Genomic DNA, 21,720 nt, shown 5'->3' on the forward strand with positions numbered 1-21,720 from the left:
AGAGCACTTCATGACCTTCATTTCGTGCTTTCTATGAGATAGTACGGTGACAGGTATTCCCTTCATTATAGACGCCTCTGTGGTGTAATGTGGATAAGGGATTGTGCGTAACCTGTAAGTTCCTGTGCAGTAGTTTATCTTTAGGGCCTTTCTCCTGTAACCACTATCTTAGATTTTGCTCTTTTGGAAAATGGTGCCTGAAGGTATTTTTCCCAGTAGACTTTTCTGCTTAAGTTTGAAGATACCATTTTAGACATTAAAAAAACAAAACGAAAGAAACCTTAATATCAGCTTCTATAGTAGCCAGGACCCTTGGCTAGAAGTAACAGAAACCCACTAGCTTAGGCAAAAAGGGACTTATTGGCTCATCTACTCATACAGGGAGAAGGGGAGGGGTGCAGCAAGCCTTAGGAACACACATGATGCGAGGATTCTCCATGTCTCACCTCTTCCTATGTGTTGACCTCATGCTCCTGGCTTCCTCCACACATAGATGGAGGTGTGGCAGCCAGCAGCACCTCGGTCCCCAGGAAGGACTTCCTGTCTCCACAGATTTAATCCTGAAAGTCCCGGGAAGCACTCGATTGGCCTGCCTGAAAGGTCACAGGCCCGTCTCCATGGCCAGTGTGTGGGGTACTATGATTGACAGGAAACACTTGGAGTTGGGGAAGGACCCAGTCTTCAAAATAAGTGGGGTGTCAGTCACAGAATAAAGTAGGATGCCAGGTAGGCAAAACAAACATCTACTGCAAATACTTTAATCTCCAAATACTTGAAATAAGGTAAGGTATAAATAAATTCGTGTTATTGATGTATTATACCAGCGATTTTCTACCTTTTTCACCTCCTGGCACACATAAACTAATTGCCAAAATTCTGTGGCACACCAAAAAATATGTTTTTTTGCTGATCTGACAAAGAAAATAGATATAAGTTTGATTTACCCACACCGGATGGCTATTGTTGTGTTGGATGTTGTCATTTTTTTATTTGCCAACCTAAGGGAAAAGAGGTCAGTGCCCCTGACTAGTCAGGGATTGCATTCTTGCGGCACACCAGTTAAAAATCACTGTCATACTAAAAAATGTGAACTTCAGGGAAAGGGTTGATTAATTATTAACCTAATTATTGGCAATATGCTACCAAAACACACAAGTCATGAGGGCCTTTCTAGCTCCAATTTTGTCTCATATTTTACAATTCTAGTTTCCACTTTAATACTTCATAGTTTCTTGGTTCCCAATTTCAAATTCCTGACAGAAGTAGGATGGGTCTGTTTATCTTTGGGAGGCAACAGAGGTCACTGAGGGAGATCTGTGGTGGGTTGTTTCAGGAGGTGAATGAAGTATAAATACGGTCCCTTCCTATTCTGCAGGAACAGTTTGTAGGGCATAGTTTCTTCAGGTTCCTGGTGGGGCAGGCATGATGTATACTTCCACCACAGAACAAATTATTGGGTGGGTAAGTGGGTTTCAGAGGGGTGAAGTGATTTGCTTAAGCAGCCAGTGTGACTCGGACTCAAGCCTACTTCTCCTAACTCTTTGCTCAGTGATCTATTACATGGATTAGAAACCAGCTCTTAAGGAAAATGTATTGCCTGATGACCATAATCTTTTATATGATTCCTGCTCTTTCTTTGAAGGTTATCAGTCTGTTTAACTCTAGAAATGTCATTGTTTACTGGAGATGTGCTACACACACTGCATCATTATTTAGGACTAGAGGCCCTGTGCACAGATTTGTGCACATTGAAAGTAAATTAATTAGAAGGTGGCTGGCAGGGTGAGATGGGCTAAACATGCCCTAGAACCAACCTCTCGTGGTCCCTCCCCAGCTGGCCACAAACCTGGGGCGGCACCCGGGCTTGAAGGGTGTCTGCAGAGTGAGCGGGGTCCCTCTGGCCTGCGGGGATGGGGCTGAAACCAGCAGTCCAACATCCCCTGAGGGGTCCCAGAGTGCAAGAGGGCACTCTGCAAAGTTGCTGTCGCTTGGCAGCTCCTGAGTTGAGCATCTGCCCCCTGGTGGTCAGTATGCATCATAACTACCAGTCAGTTGGCCAGTCGGCTGGTTGTTTAAGCTTTTATATATATAGACTAGAGACCCGGTGCACCAATTTGTGCACATGTGGGGTCCGGTCGTCCTGCACCAATGGGGGCTGATTGGGGTCGGGCTGGTGGTGGGCAGGGGCCGCGGGTGGTTGGCCGGCTGACCCCGCCCCAATCGGGGTGTAGGGGGCCAATCGGGGCTGATCGGGGCACCAATCAGGCCGGTTGGCTGCCAAAGTGCTCATCATAGCGACTGGTCATTCTGGTCATTCTGTCATTCTGGTTGCTTGGCTTTTATATGTATAGATAAGAACTTGAGAAATCACACCACCTCTGTATAAAACCAGTGAGGTTGCTGGAGCAATGTTCTTCTCACCAGCTCCAGTCATTTGGGGCTCTTGGGATAATAGCTGACACAGACCGTTTTACTCAGTGAATTGTAGAACAGCATTGTTATTGTTATGGTGTGAATTAGATACACTGAGGTCCTAATCCCCAGAATCTCAGAATGGGACCTTACTTGGCAATAAGGTTGTTGCAGATGTGATTAGCTAGGCTGAGGTCATGCTGCAGTCCGATGGGCCCCCATCCAATGTGACTGGTGTCCTCATAGGAACACAGTCATGTGAAGACAAAAGACAGAGGGAGAACACTGTGATGATGAAGACAGAGACTGGAGTGATGCAGCTTCAAGCCAAAGAATGCCAAAGATGACTGGAAAACCACTGGCATCTGGGAAGAGGCAAGGACTGATTCTCCCACGTTCCAGAGGGGCCTGGGCCCTGCTGACACCTTGATTGCAGACGTCTAGACTCCAGAATGGTGACACAGTCCATTTCTGTGTTTGAAGGCACCCAGTTTGTGGTACTTGGTTACAGAAGCCCTAGGACACTAGTGTCAACCTCTGTCTGAGTCTAACTCAAATAGGAACATTCTACAAAGATTTTATTACGCTTCTCCCCACCCCAAATAAGAATGCATTTTGACTTCCAAATTTTGCCTTTTCCTTAAGACAGCCGTGGGCAAACTACGGCCTGTGGGCCGGATCCGGCCCGTTTGAAATGAATAAAACTAAAAAAAAAAAAAAAAAGACCGTACCCTTTTATGTAATGATGTTTACTTTGAATTTATATTAGTTCACACAAACACTCCATCCATGCTTTTGTTCCGGCCCTCCGGTCCAGTTTAAGAACCCATTGTGGCCCTCGAGTCAAAAAGTTTGCCCACCCCTGCCTTAGGACCTTGAAAACCCATGAAACCAAAGGAACACAAGAGATTCCTCATGCTTCTTTTAACAAGGTACCCTGCTTCTGTTGATATTCAGTACTGGGCTTTGACTATCCCAAAGGGCCTAAATTTTATAAGTCTGGGAGGTTGGGTTTCTGTAGGGAGGGATTCAGGACATCACAGAGACAATCTAAGGCTATTAACTATGAGCAACAGAGAAACCACCATGACCCGTCTGGCCACTGCAGGCTTTTCTGCCCAAGGCGATAATGTCTGATACCCACCAGGGAGTGGAGGAGGGATGGAGCATATAAAATGTGTTCTGCCCTTATAAAACTAACTCTGGTTTATTAAAATTGGGATCACAGTGTTTGAAATCAGTTTCAATTTCCAAATAGTAAAAATAACCAAACAATAAATTTCAAAAAAGAAGAGAAAACTATCCTTCCTTTTAGGCATCTCCTCACTAATTTTATCAATTTCCTTTTCTTGTTCCTTTGCATGTTTACCCTCCTTTATTTTCTGTCTAGTCCTTTTGCAACTGGTTCCTTGGTTCCTATGTCCTTTAGACCATGGGCCACACAGTGATAAGTGACTAAAAATTTCCAAATGACACAGTTGGTAAGCATGAGGAAATTATTCCAAGATCAAGGACTGAGAATTAATCTAATCTAATAAAAGAGAAACATGCAAATTGACCGCACCTCTGCTATGCCCCAAGCCACGCCCACCAGCCAATTAGAGTGACTATATGCAAATTAACCCAACCAAGATGGCAGCCGACAGCCACAGAGCTGGAGCAAGCAAGAGGCTTGGTTGCCCTGGCGATGGAGGAAGTCAAGCTTCCCCCCTGCCCTGGCCTGCTGTGGCCTCTGCTCAAGGCAACAAAGTTTCAATTACAGAAGATAAATAAATCCCAGATACCTGCTTCCAGCCAGCCTCCACTGGAAGCTTGGGTGGCGGGGGGCCTGCAAACAGCCATCAGCCCCTCACCCAGGATGGCCACACCTTCATGGGGTGATGGTCCCCGCTGGGGGGCTTAGCCAGCCTGAAAACGGCCCTCAGCCCCTCACCCAGGCTGGCCAGGCACCCCAGCGGGACCCCCACCCTGATCCGGGACACCCTTCAGGGCAAACCAGCTGGCCCCCACCCATGCACCAGGCCTCTATCCTATATAATAAAAGGGTAATATGCAAATTGACCCTAACAGCAGAACGACTGGGAATGACTGGTCACTATGACACACACTGACCACCAGGGGGCAGACGCTCAATGCAGGAGCTGCCCCCTGGTGGTCAGTGCGCTCCCACAGGGGGAGCTCTGCTCAGCCACAAGCCAGGCTGATGGCCGCCAGTACAGCGGTGGTGGTGGGAGCCTCTCCTGCCTCCTCAGCAGCGCTAAGGATATCCAACTGCAGCTTAGGCCTGCTCCCCGCTGGCAAGTGGACATCCCCTGAGGGCTCTCGGGCTGCCAGAGGGATGTCTGACTGCCAGCTTAGGCCCAATCCCCCGGGGGAGCAGGCCTAAGCCAGCAGGTGGTCATCCCCCAAGGGGTCCCAGACTTCAAGAGGGCACAGCCCCCCCCCCCTCTCCGAGTGCACAAATTTTTGTGCACCGGGCCTCTAGTATTACTATAATTGACAGACACGAACAGTTATGGACTGTAACACATTCTGTATGCTCATTCAGCTGTTGGCCACACTTACCCAAATATCAGAATTTCGCACCTTAAGAAAGAGACAGATTCTTGCTGAGGTGGAAGCGTCAGCTTTATGTGGGATCTTTCTTCTCAAGGGAATTTTGCTTTTCCTGGCCTTTGTTTTCTTGCTAGGTTTTACCTTGGAATGGCATGCGGAAGTTTCTGCCTCCACAGCTTACAGCCTGAACTGTTTAGTCTGTGGTGATAGAAATTGAAATAGTGGTTGTGTGTGTGTGTGTGTGTGTGTGTGTGTGTACATGCTGTTTTGATTGGAAAGGGAACAGAATGATACATCTGGGTAGTAGTTACATGGATGTACACACATGTAATCAGTATACTTGTGTACTTTACTGTTTGATGTTACGTCTCAGTTAAAAAAAAAAAAAGAATACTGCTTGATCCAACCTCTTGCCAGGCTATCAGTGGTTGGGGCTGGAGATCTGGTCAAGATCTAGTAAATTCCACAGATGACACACCAGCCCTTGTCCTAGCGGTAGAGACCTCTAGCCTTTTCAGTTCGTGGACTGTTCTATAGAACAGCAATACCCCAAGATGCTCCCCAGCCCACAAAAGGGGTATGTGGTCCAGTAAGAGGCCACTATCTAGGCCCCTTCAAAAGACTGACAGTGAACATTGAAATAGTAAAGGCTGTAAGTCCTACAGCAAAGAAACATGTGTATCCCAGCTGTCTGAAACTTAACCCTGACACTCTTTTAATTAGTATCTATTAACACCTTATTAGAATAATTGCCTTGTGTTTAGACAGAAGCCTGGTCAAGGCCCGCCCCCTCCTCCCAATCAGGTGATATGTACGCCACCTGCTGGTTTTTTTGGGTATGAGGTCACTCACTCTGGAAGCTTCTATTTTCACTAAATGTACTCACAATCCAGAATTCATTGTGAAGGTGCTCTTGATTAGAGTTTTTCACATTTAACATACCAGGGACTGAGCAACGTAACTTGTCATATTCAGTTACAAAAGGAAGTTTTTAGTGCAAGCTCTCAACCTGGAAGTCAGACCATATGAGTCAGCACTAAATACCAGTGTCCAAGACAAGGAAGTGAGCATTTGATCAAATGAGAGCCAAGAATGAGTGCAAAGGCCTTCAGAATTCTTGGATGTTCTAGAGTAAATACCTATGATATACTTACAAAGGCCTTTACGATTCTAGGACATTCTAAAGTAAATACCTATGAAAATAAATTTAATTAGTCTGTTCTATTTATTCTCTAATTTGAAGTCTAAGTTATTTTAACAGACTTGTTCAATATCTAATAGACTGATGAGCTAAGCTATAATTCCATTTACACCCAATATTAGACATTGTCACTTAAATTGTTACATTTTACTACTCTTGATCCTTGAGGTTATAATTGTTTAAATTATATTGTAATTGATTTGGGGAGAAGAAATAAAAGTATTATATAGGACCAGAAATGTGGTAAGTTATGGTAAATTACAATTATTTGTTTTGTAAAGAGCTTATACTACATATTCTTACAGACTACCTCACAATATAAGAAGAAAGTTTTAAAATATTTTCTACAAATAATCTTACACAATGTGTTCTATTTTCCTGTATCAAAACAATATATATCACTAGCAGAGATTTCGTTAAAACCACCGTTTTGCCCCAATGGCTAAAGCTTTAAGCACATAAGCAGTTGCTGCCTGACACTGGGTGGGCCAAAGAGAGAGGTCAGTCAATTTCCCCCTCTTTCACTCTTCACTTCATCTCGTCACATCTAGATTCCTCCAAGAGATCTCTAAAGAAATCCCTGCCTTCAACTCCATGAGCAAAGGCAGCTGGGTGTGCCAACACCTACCTATGAGGGCCATGGTCGGCAAACTGTGGCTCGCGAGCCACATGCGGCTCTTTGGCCCCTTGAGTGTGGCTCTTCCACAAAATACCACGTGCAGGCGCGCGTACAGTGTGATTGTAACTTCGTGGCCCATGCGCAGAAGTTGGTTTTCAGCCTGGGCGAGTCTATTTTGAAGAAGTACTGTTGATATTTGGCTCTGTTGACTAATGAGTTTGCCGACCACTGTACTAGGGCAAAGGTGCCATGGTCCAAACCTCAAAGTTAAGGAAATAAATTCCTATTTTTAAAAAATTTTTACACAATAAAGTGCATCCATTTTGTTTATTTTTTAATTATATTTTTATTGATTTCAGAGAGGAAGGGAGAGGGAGAGAGAGATAGAAACGTCAATGATGAGAGAGAGAATCATTGATCAGCTGCCTCCTGCACGCCCCACACTGGGGATTCAGCCCGCAACCCCGGCTTGTGCCCTTGACCAGAATCAAACCCAGGACCCTTTAGTCTGCAGGCTGATGCTCTATCCACTGAACCAAACCGGTAGGGCCCTAATTTTAAATACTAGCAAATATTTGCAAATAATGCTATTCTCAAAGAAACATGCCCTATGGTGTATCAGCCTCGCTGTGAAAGGCTGTTTAGATTCAGCTCCTGGAGCAGTATTCCTAGTATTCAGAGATCAGTTGCATCAGAACGTGTAACAATATAAATACACTGGTTTCCGGGCTTTTCCTCAGACCTGTGGTTTGTGAAAGTAGGGCTCAGTGCTCTGCATGTATAACGTGCCCCAGAGGTGCTGATCCAATCCCCTGTGGAGATTCTTTGTTCTCAGTGCTGATGATGGATCCGCTCAGAGTGGCTGATAGCGGTGAAGCACGACATCTGTACTTATAAGAATTCCACAGGTTACGTGAATAAGTGCAAGGGTTGAGAACTGCTCCAAGAGATGGTTAAAGAAGGGAGGAACGATTTGCCAATGGATTGTTTGTGAATGTGGAGAAAGATAGGCAAACATATTAACCAAATTTAGAGTAATTATTCGTGACGGATGCAGGAAATCATGTGAATAAAAGATTGAATGCCATGACCTCTCAACCTAAAAAAGGTTCACAGTGACATTTCAGTGACCTGAATTCTTAACCCTGGCTGCTCTTTAGAAGCCTCCGGGAGTGAGCTGTTAAAAAATACCAATGCCTGGGTCCTACTCCAGACCAATTAGATCAGAATCTTCAGGGGTGGGAAGAGGTGAGGCCTGAGCTGCCGCTTATCTTAACAGCTCCTGGGCTGACCTTGTGTGCAGCCAGCCTAAGCACCATCGCTCTGTGACATAAACAGTTTGAGTCACCTGCTATTGTTACATCACAAGCAGTTCAGGTTCACTTCCAGACCTGTTAGAAGAAATGAATGCTTGGCACTGTCCTATGATCTCTTGTTCCCACCTTTTAAACCGCCATCTTTAAGATTTACTGTTCTATTTATAAAAGCGGTTGCCACCTGCTTTCTTGCCATACTTTGTAGCAATATATTGCTTAGAAGAACAAAGGCCAGAAAGTTAAATAACTTACAAATTTGTTAGTTAAAATTGGGGGGCATGAGGGCAGGCGTGTCTGTGGAGTCTGTTGCTTGGCAACTTTTGACGAGCCCAGTCAATTAGTTCTTGCCACTAAACGGAAATTAACTCCTCATTATGCAGAGGGCTTGAAAAGTCACCCAGAGCAGGCCATCCATAGCCATGTCGCACTTTCTCTACTTGACTCCACAAATCCTTCTGCCCTTTAGCCCTCTTACTTCTCAGGAGTTTGATCTGATCAGACGCAAGGCTGGAGCGTCTTGGCAGAATGAAACGAGATGGTCAGATTCTTCTCTGACAACCTACGCCGGCAGTTTCCGGAGGAAAGAACTGGATAAATCCACAAGCAGCCAGTTTTGTTTGGAAGCGGGAAAGCAGAGGCCTGAGAGTCGCCAGTAAGATTTCTTTGTAATTTGCACCTGAGTATGTCACTCTAATAGGCAAGAATGCTATTAGAGAAAGAGGGTTTTGTAAACCCGGGAGAAACTACTGCGTATTTTCCTGCTGTAAATGTCAGTGGGAAGAAGAGCCTAAATGTCAGTTATCAGCTGAAATTATGATTGTCTTTAGCTTAGTGCTTGTAAAATTAGAACTATGTACTCTTGAAAACATGAAAATATAAGTATTTTATTAAACTAGATATTTGGTGTTCCCTGCTCAGCTAAGAGGTGCTTAGTTTTACCACTTTTAGCTGAAAAATTCCCCCAGAGCAGGAAGAAAGTTGGCTAATCCTCCTTTGCTCTCCACTTCCTAATGTCTATCAATAAGTGCAGTGTTGAGGGCCCAAAACACAGTTTTCAAATGTTTGCTATAAGTCAAGCCCTATGTTGAGGCCCACCAAAAAAAAAAGTTTTTTCAGTTTAATATGGTAACTGAAACCACAGAGATAAGTAACCAGCACAGGGAGGGAGATGCTATCAGTGAGGGGCAGTTGTGAGAAAGATCTCAGTGAAGCAGGTTTCGGCTGAGCTGGTCTGGAAAGTGGGGAAACCACCCTGCCGGAGGGAGGGTGCACAGAGGGAAAGGAGTGTTTAGTCCCCAGTGTAATCAGAGAGCTGCAGGAAACGTACATGGAGATGTGGGAAAACACGAGGACTCATGATGAAAGATGTCCCTCTGTGTGTTACTTGTCAACTACCTTGTCCAAATTCTGGAAATCTATTTGGAAAATCAATTGGGTTATTGGCTCTGACTTGAGATGTGAGGACTCACTCAACTAAGACCCTAATAAATATTAGTTATATTGCCTTCCAGGGCTCTTCAAATGATCAAAATGATGCTTAAAGCTCAGATGTCTCAGAAAGGCTTTCCGATTAGGGGCCTTGTCTGGTTTATTCCACAGTCTCTGCATCTCTAATAGCTCTCAAGTATGTTCATACTTCAATTAATTTGGGAAGTGCCTTGGCTAATTCTGTGAATTTCAAGGCATCTCTTGGCCAGATCAGGGAATCTTTCCAGTACTGCTGGGGTCCACTCTGAAAACAAATAGTTTGAAAGCTGGTATCCAAGTAGATAAATAGTTTGAAAGCTGCTATCAGAGTAGGCAAGAGTTAATAAATAGAAAAAATACAGAAGTAGCTGGTGAAAATGTACAGGTCTTGGAACTTCTTTCTTATTGAGATCATTATGTGAATCATTCCAACCAAGGTGCCCTGTGACATTGCAAACCACAAAGAACACAAGCTCGCGAGGTTCACCTGTTTTTTTGGAACCTCAGAAATGTAAATATATCCTTTGCAGAATGGCTGCTTATTCTGTTACAGGCTAAGCCACGGCAAGGGTTATGAATGAAGATGGAGGGCAGATTCAGCTCATTTGGAAAGTGCTGGTTATAGTTTAAATTTGCTTTAAAAAAAAATCTTTCTCTTGGTTAATTTTAGCCCCAAAGACAAATGTCTTGAGTTAGGAGCAAAAGCTGTTTGATTAAAATTTGGGAAGGCCGTGAAGAGACATTTTTACTCTGTTATAAAATCAGATGGTCCAAGGGGGATTACTGAATAAAATATGAAGTGACTGATCATTTAAAATGTCAGGTCAGGAACATGTTAAAGTATATAAAACATAATTTTTTTTTTCATCACATACATTGGATACCCATATTGTGCAAGATGGAGGAAAGGTGGTCATTTGGTTCTGAACCAATTTTAACAGCAAATATGTAAAATTCATAACCACGCAGGAAAAAAAAGCTCCTGCTTTTTGGGAGCGTGGAAGTGAGTGTGGTACAAAACTTACACTACTATGGAATATTGGTATCAATTCCAGTTGTCTGCCGAGGTTAAAATAAGGGAAAAGTTGCATTTTGGAATTCCTAAGACAAAAGTATGGCACAAGGATCAATTTTTAGGCCTTGATGCTCTGTTTATTTATTAAATTATTCACTTATTCATTCATTAATCAAATATTCTTTAAGATCCTACTTTGTGTAGGGCCTTTTAGGCTAGATGCTGGGGCTGGGGCTGTGGCTGTGATGAAAACATCCGTGGGCCTTGTCTTCATGGAGCTTACAGTCTGGTGAGGGAGCAGCCACCTGTAAACAAGTTGTCTGTGCTTTGAAGGAAAGGAATGGGGAAATTGGTTAAAAAAGGAAGATGGGTGGCAATTTCTCACAAAACTAAGCATAGTCCCACTATAAGATCTGGCAGTCACGCTCCTAGGTATTTACTTCACTGGTTTGTAAATTTCTGTCTGCACAAAACCCTACACATGCATGTGTATAGAACCTTGGAAACATGATGCTAACTGAAAGGACCAGACACAGAAGACAAATACCGCATGATTCTATTTGTAGGAGGGACCTGGAGGAGGCAAATGCCTATAGACAGAAAGTAGAATACAGGTCACCAGGGGCTGGTGGGGAGGAGGGAACGGGAAATTATTAGTCAAGGGGCACAGAGTTTCTGTTGAGGATGATGAAAAAGTTCTGGAGATGGTAGTAGTAATGGTTGCACAACACTGTGAATGTGCTTAATGCCACTACATTGCACATTTAAAGGTGGCTAATATGGTAAAATTTTATGTTATGTCCATTTTATAATACCTTGGGAAGGAAAGGACTTCCAGAATGCAATCCTCCATAATAGCAGAAAAACTCTGGAAAAAATATTGTCAAAATCACCTCTTTCAAAATTAACTAAAGGTGTGCAGCAATCTGAGGAGTGTTTTCCAGGAAATCTGCAAAGCTTTGTTAAGAACAGCAGGGTTTTTGGCATAGAAACTTGACCACTCTCATCCCCTTGATTGTTCTTGAGAATAATGGTTCCTATACATGTTTGATCATGAGAATGATCCATTTTATTGAAAATGATGATTTTCAAGCCACTTCGCTTAGAAAGTCTGATTATGAGGCACCAGTGAACCTGTGTAACAAAAGTCAAACTTGGGTTGACTTAAGGGGCATGCAGGATTATGGTTGGGAGTGTGGAAAGGGGAAGAGAGGAAGCAAGTTTCAGGAATTAAATGAAAAGATGAGCGGAGATTCCTCTGAAGTCCATAGGCTGTGACTTCTAAGTCCATAAACTTATAACTTGTTTCTTCTGTTTGCTTTCTTCAGGATGTCATTGCCAAGGGCCTCTGCCCACGGCCCCACACTCTGCAGGGCTGGTCCCCAAGACACTGCAGGTGGTAAAGGTAGGTGCAGCCATCAGTCTGAGCAGACCCTTCGGCAGGGCTGCCCTCATTGTAATTTCTAGGTTCTTGATTTGAGTCCATATGGTTCCCATTGGCTGACGACAGACAAGGTGTCGTCAGGAGGAAAACGAACGTATTCTACTCTGGGTCTGTCACTCTTAAAAATGACAGTCACTTTAGGGAAACCGTTTCCTCCTCCAATTAGCCCCCAAATGTAACTGGGCCAGAGCATGGAGCTCCAGGTAATGTAATCTGATCTTTCCTGGGTGCATCAAAGACCTAAAAAGAGAAACCAAAGCTATAAACCACCAGCTAGTAAATGGTATTTGCTCACCTATAACCACCTCCACCCTGTTTTAGTTAAATTAGTGTAACGCTGGCTGCTATAATAGATAAACCTCCAAATTCCAGGGACTAAAACAAGAAAACATATTCTTTTCTTTATTTAAAGGCAAATATGGGGGTTTTGCAGGCAGATCTCCCACATGGTGATTTAAGGGTACAGACCTCATTCATCTTGGGGTTCCACCATCCCCTGGGACCCCAGAGTCCTTTGACTCTAGCTGGCAGGTGGAGATGGCATGCATCTCTCGCACTCACATTCCAATGGGAGAAGTAGTCACCGGGCTCCACCTAGATGCCGAGGAGTTCAGAAATGGATTCCTCCCGGGGCAGCACCCCCTGGTACCAGCCACACACACTGCAAAGAAATAGCTGGCCATCCTGCTGCACACTCTGATTCTGAGGAAGAAACGATAGGCTTTTCTCATATAACTTCCATCTCAGGGTTAAATCTTTGAAGGTTTAATAAGACTAATGTCACTTCAAATGAGGATTGTGTAGCACTTTAGGAAATTTTCTGGAAATACCTTTTTGCGGTCGTATTTAAAGCTTGAAGAGGTATGTGTGTGTTGGGAGGGGTGTGAGAGGTGAAAAGAGCTACCCTGCAGCCCTATGGGGTTTTCTCCAGTAATGGAGATAAAGGTTTATAACGGCTGCCTGGGATGATCATTGTTCTGCTGGCTTTCCTAATGAAATTGGACTTTATGGGACTAGCATGTTTGAGATGGGTTTTATGCATTCCTCTGTGGTTTGTTGAGGCAAAAGGACAGGACAGCTAACCATTTGTGCAGTTGTTAAAATCAGGAAAGACTTACTTTCTCCCCTCTGCAGTAATGAACATAAAATTGAAACACACTACATCGTTGAGAGACAAGACTGAGCTGGGGTCCAGGAAATTAAACAGCCTGGTCACATCATTCATTGTAAGGTGACAGCGCATCTGATCTGAGTAGCACCAAGTACAATCCTATTACATTTATATTCTATTTGTGCCCTTCAGAATTCTGATTAACCCGCTGATCACCTGTGCCCTGGGGGATCTGAGAGCCAGCAGTCCCACAGTCAGATGGGGGGAGGGGGGAGTATTTCAAGGGTAGAAACACGAGCAGCCACAGCAATAATTTACCACTATATGACAGGTATGACTTTGTTTTCCTATCCTCTCCTGTTTTTATGGTGAAGTGTTGGTAGGAGGAAATGACGTAAGTGTATATATTCATAATGATGACTTCTTAATAGATTTCTCCCATATCGCTTTTTTCACTCTCTTCAAGTGGTCATTTTAATTTAAATGATAGCTACAGCAAGTCCTCAAATAATGTGTCAGTCAATGTCGTTTCCTGATAACGTTGATGAGATGCTATAGGAACTTCCTCTTGCTTATATGAATCAGCCTCCAGCAAAACTGGTTTTGTTATACATCGTTTCACTTAAAGGTTCAAAATCTCTATCCATAGAGTTAAGTGAGGACTTACTATACTCATTTCATTAAGAGGTGACAGTGTATCAAGGCAGAATTATGTCATTTGGCCACAAGATAACTTCTCCTTGTGCTTCTTTTGTATTTTTTCTTTCTTTTCTAAAAAACATTTTTATTGATTTCAGAGAGGAAGGGAAAGGGAGAGAGAGATAGAAACATCAATGATGAGAGAGAATCATTATTGGTTGCCTCCTGCATGCCCACTACTGAGGGCTGAGCCCACAATCTAGGCATGTGCCCTGACCAGGAATCGAACCATGACCTCCTGGTTCATAGGTCAATGCTCAACCACTGAGCCACACTGGCTGGGCTCCTTGTTATTTATTTATTTATTTATTTATTTATTTATTGTTTTATTGTTTTATTGCTTAAAGTATTACAAAGAGTATTACATATGTCTCCTTTTTCCCCCCGCCCTTGACAATCCCCTGGCCTCCCCTACCCCCCAGTATCTTATGCCTTGACCTTCTTTTCAATTTTCATTGTTTAATGTTTGGATAATCAACTTTAATCTAATGAAAGGAGTTAAAGCATGAAGCCATGGGTCAAATTATCAACACAGGCCAACTTTATAAATATGCTAACCACTGGTGGAAAGTGGTCTGTTGATGGTCTCTTTGTAGAAATGTATCTATTCATGTGGATATGCAAATCAGATGGGCAGGGCTTATGTTTGATTCTCGAGGTTATCATAGCAAAAAAGTTCTCAAATTCCTTCTCACAACTGCCTTCCAGACAATCAGTAGTATTTGTTCTGCCTACCTGAAGGTGGCTTTCCTTTTGTATTCCATCAATTTCTTTCCAATTTTTTTATTTGGCTGTGGTTTTCCCCTCCTATGGCCTCAGCATATGCTCATCTCTTATATTTAAAGAACGAAGCAATAGCTAATAACTATAAAAACCAAGTGTGGTAAAATTGTAGTACAACAAACAGAAGTTGATAAACCATTCAACTTTGCATTTACACTCTGCAAAAATAGATTCTAGCAAGTTGTGTTCACTCCCAAAGCTTCTCTCCAGCAGAAGCCATTTATGAGGAGCATGGCTCAATGCAGGCTGTGGCGGAGCGGGGGCAGCACTCACTGGCCGCCCCTGTCTCTTCTTTTGTTCTTAACGCTATCCCTGTGTCCCATGCCTGCACCCCTCTAAGACAAGCCCAAGTTACCCTTGCAAAAGGCTGCAAGGGCCTCTTTTATTCTTGCTGGCCCAGGAGATGTAATATGTGCCAGGGAAGAGGTTTGAAATCCTACGACCGCATCAAAGCCCAGGTGTGATAATATGTGTAAGATCTCCTTGGGAGAGTCCCTGACTACAGGTAACACATTCCAAGGGTCTGAAGCGGTGCCCTGGCACTGTTTTCTTGGCATATACCCTTTTACAAGGATGACAGTGCACAGGAGAATATGGGCGAGAACCAAATAATATTCCAGGAGGCAACATCGATATGGTTTGTCATGTTACTTCAAGAGCGTTTTTTGTCCATTTTTAACACCCCTTTCCTTCCCTCCCTCTATCCCCACTTTTTATTTCTCTGTGAAGCCTTCTCCAAACCTCGAAAGACTTCTAAAAGCAAAAGAGCTCGCCAGACTACCCCACAAATGATGCCTTCACATGGGGGAAGCTTAAAGCCTAAACAAGCCGATGTGACTTCTGCTTCCTGTTGCACTTGCCATCACCCTTTTTCCTCACCAAGGCCTTTCAGGTTCTTCATGACTGCCTCTCTTTCCAGGGTCATGTCCCTTTTGCTCACTCTCTTCCAGTTACCGTGGCTTCTTTTAATAACTTGAAACTGAAGCCTAAACGTGGGCCACCAGGAAGACTCACCTCCCCCGCAGAGACCAGGGCAGACCCCGGAATGGACGCTCCCCCTCACACAGAAACCTAGCTCTCATCCGTGTGTGTGTGTGTGTGTGTGTGTGTGTGTGTGTGTGTGTGTGTGTGACTCCACACAGTCCTGCCTCTGTCCACTGAGTTGTTTCTCCCTGAGGCTCCACACTTCCCACTCCCACCATACGCCCGGGGACAGGGACGTTCTTGCCCTTTCTCCGCCACCTCCCACACCCGTTGCCTGGTGGGGACTGACTACCACCTCCCTCCATCCAGGCCTTCCCAGTCCACTCTGGTGGGGGCAGAAGAGGACTCTTCAGGCTTTGGCATGTGTGTCTTCGCTGTCTGTTCCCAGGGCCACACTGGTTTGCCTTCCACTGCTCACAGAGGAAAGCTGCCCCCGTGAGATGGCTGTGGACGAGGAGGGCCCGATGGGCAGGGTGCCCTCACTGGAACGTGCCCTCCTCCCTCCCCCTCCCACCCCTCCCTCTTACCCTCACCGTGGAGCTTGACAAGCGTGGTGGCCGGCCAGGGCATGCAGCGAGGGAACGAGGTGACTTAGAACAAGCCCCACTCACCCTGGGGTTCCCACATTCCCTGCTGGTGTGGGGGCTGTCACAGCAGAGGGACCTTCGGATGCTGGCTTTAGTTTGTTTTCGGGCTAATTTGCATGCCTTGCTGTGGGAAGTGCACACATTTCTTTTAAACTACAGAAAAAAATAAAGCTCCCATTGGCCACCAGGAAATCTAGAAAGCCTGGTAAGCAGTTTGCCTGGGACTGAGGTCCTCACCCCGTGAAAATGACAGATATGCTGGGTGACTGCCAGCAGGCTCTGGAGAATTCCTGAAGCGATGCACCCCCACCCCCCGCCTTCCCCCCCTCCCGCGCCACACACACACACACACACACACACACACACACACACACACACACACCGACCCAGGAATACCAACCTCCCTCTCAGGGGTCGGGAACTTTGCTTTGCAATCTCTATTTTGAATTAGGAAACCATCTAATAAATGGTTAAATGTGTTTGCCAGAAAATATTCAAGTCTAAGGCAACAGTTTCCAAATTCCCTGCAGAGATTGGACACAAGGGGACACTGGCAGCCGAGCCTGTTGTTAAGAAGGTCACCAGATGCCATCTGTCACCGTGTGCACTTTACTGTTCAAGCATCACTCCCACTAGGAGGTGGCTGCGTGTGCTTTGCATGTGAACTTTTTTTCTTCTTTTTTTTAAAAAAATGTAGTTTTGCCATGTCTTTTATAATCAAAGGCGAGCATCTTTTTAAAAAAAGAATCCTTATTGTAGAAAGTGTTACATATGCCCTTTTGCCTGGGAACTTAAAGGGAGCGCTGTAGTGGGCAGTACAGTGACTTTGGTGGGCTTGTGTGAACAAGCCCCGTGTCTGCCTACAGGGCGGGCTGGGGTTAGGTGAGGAGAAGAAGGCAAAGCATTGTTTTAGGTCTGTCCTTGGTTGTGGCTCACATGTAGTTGGGATGTTGCTGGCCGGTTTTCCTAATCTTTTCCTGCCTTGCTTTAGCCATCTATAAAATACAATAGCACTCCTTCTTTACCTGCAATTGTGAAATTAAGGCTGATGAATGAATGTCTTACTCTTTTACTCACAACTTAAAATTTTTTTAACCCATAGAGAAGTTGAAGGAGTAGTACAAACAGTATTCACCTACTCTCACCAGATTTACCAGTTGTGAGCATTTTGCCACATTTGTTTATGTGTAGTTTTATGTCAGTCTCTCTCTATTGATGCTTGTATAGACTTCTTTGCTGAACTATTGGGAGTAACTTACAGACATCAAAACGGTATGTCCTTCAATACTTCAGCATGTGCCTCCTAAGAGTAAAAATGTTCTCTTACAGAACAATAATACTATTATCACACTTAAGAAACGCCACTCCATGTTGACAGAAAACTTTTTAAAAACCTAATATACAGGTCATTAAATGCCTTATTCTTTTTTTTAAAATATATTTTATTGATTTTTTACAGAGAGGAAGGGAGAGAGATAGAGAGTCAGAAACATTGATGAGAGAGAAACATCGACCAGCTGCCCCCTGCACATCTCCCACTGGGGATGCGCCCGCAACCCAGGCACATGCCCTTGACCGGAATCTAACCTGGGACCCTTCAGTCTGCAGGCCGACGCTCTATCCACTGAGCCAAACCGGTTTCGGCTAATGCCTTATTCTTTAAAATCTATTGGAGAAGATTTTCTGTATCATCTATCCCAGTGGCTAGCACCTCCTGGTTTTAAGGCAGTTTAAAAAATCGGATGAAAGCTCTGGGCCCTTACCTTCGGAAAAATATCTATATAAGGACACCCGGGTCCCTCCGGGTGACCATGGACTCTAGGTTAAGTGTTGTTAATCTTTGATCTAAAGTCTCCTCTTTTCTGTATGTACAATGTAAGACCACATACTCAGAGATATAAGAATAGTTTGTCTTCGCTTTCCAGCATTATGTTCTGTGTTCATGAGGCTCCATTTCACGAAACTCAAAATTTCGAGGAACTCAGATATGGGTAGGCGGGAGATTGTATTATCCCCAATCAGTGAAACGGACACGAAATCTCAAATACAGCTGCGAGCTGTGCTGTGACAGACACCCCGGAGGTGGACTAACCGGTTAGAAAATCTAGAAGAATACTTCCAGACTTGAGCTTCTCCGATTCTGGAAGAGCCCATGGTCACCAAACCACACTTGCTTTTCTAACTTACTTTAAGAAACCGAATACCTGTAGCATCCCATCAGGGTGGGCACATTGAAGGGCCTACTACATAAAGGTGGACTATGTTGGCAGTTACTAACACTGTTGTTTTTATCCACAAAATCGCCCAGTTCGGTTACAGTTTTAAGACAAGGAAGTGGAAGCAGGGAGGTGGATACACATCAGCAAACTAGGATAACATTGGATGTCCTTATGGAAAAGGTTAGCTGGAACTGCCAAGGTCAAGTTGCACTGTGGGCTCTATTTTATCAACTGTGCACTCACAAGGAAAAAACTCATTAGCTAACCATACTTCAACGTATGTGAGCTTGCTGGTGTTCCTTCCTCTTCATAAGCAGACTACGAACATGAGAGACATTTCTAGCTCAGTTAGAAAAATGACCGACGGACATAAGTGTGTAAATCCCACATGCAAAGGTTTAGCAAAAAAATCTAATGCCTCTCTCTCCTCCATAATCTACCAAATGCCTCAATATTACTCTCTGTAAAACTCTAATATTATAGTGTCATTTCATTTACTAACTAATGATTATCTCATATAATTTTTGAACAGAAGGTGACAAAGAACTAGTTAAAGCCTCTGGCAGGATGATAGGATTTATAAAGGTTAACAGAACTTTGAAAGGCGAAGGATTCATGACCAATGGAATAATCAGAGTTAATTGTGCAATATAAACTTCTTGTCCACCTGCTTTCACTATAGGTGGGTCTTTCTTGAATTTAGCTAAATAATTGTTGGGCTCTTTATTTGACTTTAGTTTAAGATATCTTGTTTTAAAAAGCATCACTGTAAAATAGCACAAATCACAATGAGTGTTTGACAAGTGCTATTCCGTTTCCTTGACCCAACCCTAATGACCAGGCCCCATCATGTTATGCCAACAAAACCCCCCTTTTTGATCAGTTTTTATTTGTTTTAATCAAATTAAGATTTTGAGAGAACTCAACGTGATTCGTCATTAGGGAAATGCAAATTAAAATCGCAATGCGATACCTCTTCACATCTATAAGAATGATTCTTATCACAAAGACAGTAGCAAGTGTTGGTGAGGCTGTGGAGAAACTGGAACCTTCATTCATTGGCTGTGGGGATGTAAAATAGTACAGTCATTTTGGGAAACACGTTGACATTTTCTTTAAAAGTGAAACAAATTTACCATAGGATCCAACATTTCCACATGTAGGTATTTACTTTTATCCAAGAAAAATGAAAACATATGTCTACACAAAAACTTCCCACATGAATGTTCACTACATCATGATCCATAATAGTCCACATTGGAAATAACCCTTATGTCCATCAACTGGTAAGTGGATAACAAAATACGGTCTATTCAGACAATGGAATACCACTCATCAATAAAAAGGAATAAAATACTAAAAAGCTGCAATGTGGATGGGCCTCAAATATATGATGAGTAAAAGAAGCCAGACATGAAAGACCACATGATGTATGATTCCATTGATATGAAGTGTCCAATAAAGGCAAATCTATACAGAAAGAAAGTGGGTGAGTGGTTTCCCTGGGACTGGAGAGAGTAAAGGAGATTAGCCATAAGGGGGCATGAGGGATCTTATTGGGATAATGAATATGTTCTACTAATTTATGGTATTATGGTGACAGTTGCATAACTTGACATATTTACTCAAAATCATTGACACATACACTTAAAATGGGTGGGTTTTATGGTATATAAGTTATTTATATCAACAAGGAACTTAATCTGCCAGGGATAAAATATATACCAGAGCTGCTTTAAACCTTGAGAAAATTTTATAGCCCTAGAATTTCAGCATGGTCTTGGTTCCCTCTGATTCTGAGTTTAAGCTGCGTATCATAGAAGAATGTTCCAGGCAGAGAAATCTTTACCCCAATCTATGGTCCTGCATGTAAGGAGCTTGGAAACCATCACTCCATCCTGATAACAGGTACAAAGCTGAACAGACTGAAAAATCAGCAATTCTTCTCAGATCATTAAGAGAGCGGTGGACCCAGGGCAACCACTGTGCCCAAAATTGGAGAGACAGACAGGAGCCACAGGAGACTCACCCGCTACCAGCCAGGGCTGGAATATCGGAACTGTAATTGACAAACTGCTGGAGGCTCAACATGGACAAGCCTGGGAGTTAAAAACTCCAGGGGGACCCAGGCAGGGGGGAGTCCCTACAGTATTGTAAGATTAACTTCGAGGAACTTGACCGGGATCCTAGAGTAAACATCAGAGAAAAATCACCTTTGTGTTTCCAGCAGACGGAGGGGAAAGGAGCCATTTTGAAACATTTCAGACACTGTTCTTAATGAGGTCTGCCCTCAGGAGAAACTAGGCAACCAGAACTTAATCTGCCAGGGTACCATCACAGCATAACTGACCGGGGAAGGGGAATACCCACCTCCAGCCCACTATCCGGTTCCACCTAAGAGGGGAGGGAAAACAAACACTGGTTCTCAGTCCAGAGGCACAGACCACTTAAGACCGAGACCTAATCATAGGATCCCGTCAGGAAAACCTCATAGAGAAAGCCAAAGGGCATGTAGAACGGAATTATTCTGATGACATTTTTTAATTATAATCTCACAATTTCAATGTCTCCTTAGCTGTTATCAGTACCACTTTCATTTTAAAATAAAATTAAAATGTGTACCATACCGCCCTGGCTGAGTAGCTCAGTTGGTTGGAGCATCAACACCAACGTTGTGGGTTCGATCCAGGTCAGGGCATATATACAAGAATCAACCAGTGAATGCATGAATGACTGGAACAACAAATCAATCTCTCTCTCTCTCTCTCTCTCTCTCTCTCTCTCTCTCTCTCTCACAAATAAAATAAATAAATTTAAAAATTAAGAAATGTGTACTATTATTCAAAAAATGTGTTACACCCCTCCCCCCAAAAGCTCCAGAATGTTTACTATGAATTAACTCTTAGTCACAGTTTCGTCTTCCCTGACTCTTACTTTTCTGTTGGTCAGATCCTAAAAGGAAATAAGTGATGTGAGCACTGTTTGTTGGTGTAGCCCACTTGGGAGTGTAGGAAATTTTATGTTCTAACACTGGGTTTAAGCCTGGTTTCTCCTCTTTGTTTGCATGCAGGACGATTCCCTCATATCACCAGTTCCTTTAAAAAGCCACTTGATGTCAAGCACAGAGTGGTAAGTCCAACATTCCTCAATGATCGCTTACTTGTAGAGAGCTTAAACGATGGCACACCATTGCTCCTAGGGGAAACGCAGGGTCAGGTTCCCATGAGCCTCTGCTCACAACATTTTCATTAACTGAACAATACGTAAATTTGTTTTATGTGTGTTTCTGTTCAAAGACACCTTATTG

The sequence above is a fragment of the Myotis lucifugus genome, unplaced genomic scaffold (genome assembly GCF_000147115.1).
Source record: "Myotis lucifugus unplaced genomic scaffold, Myoluc2.0 scaffold_1, whole genome shotgun sequence".
Classification (NCBI taxonomy): domain Eukaryota; kingdom Metazoa; phylum Chordata; class Mammalia; order Chiroptera; family Vespertilionidae; genus Myotis; species Myotis lucifugus.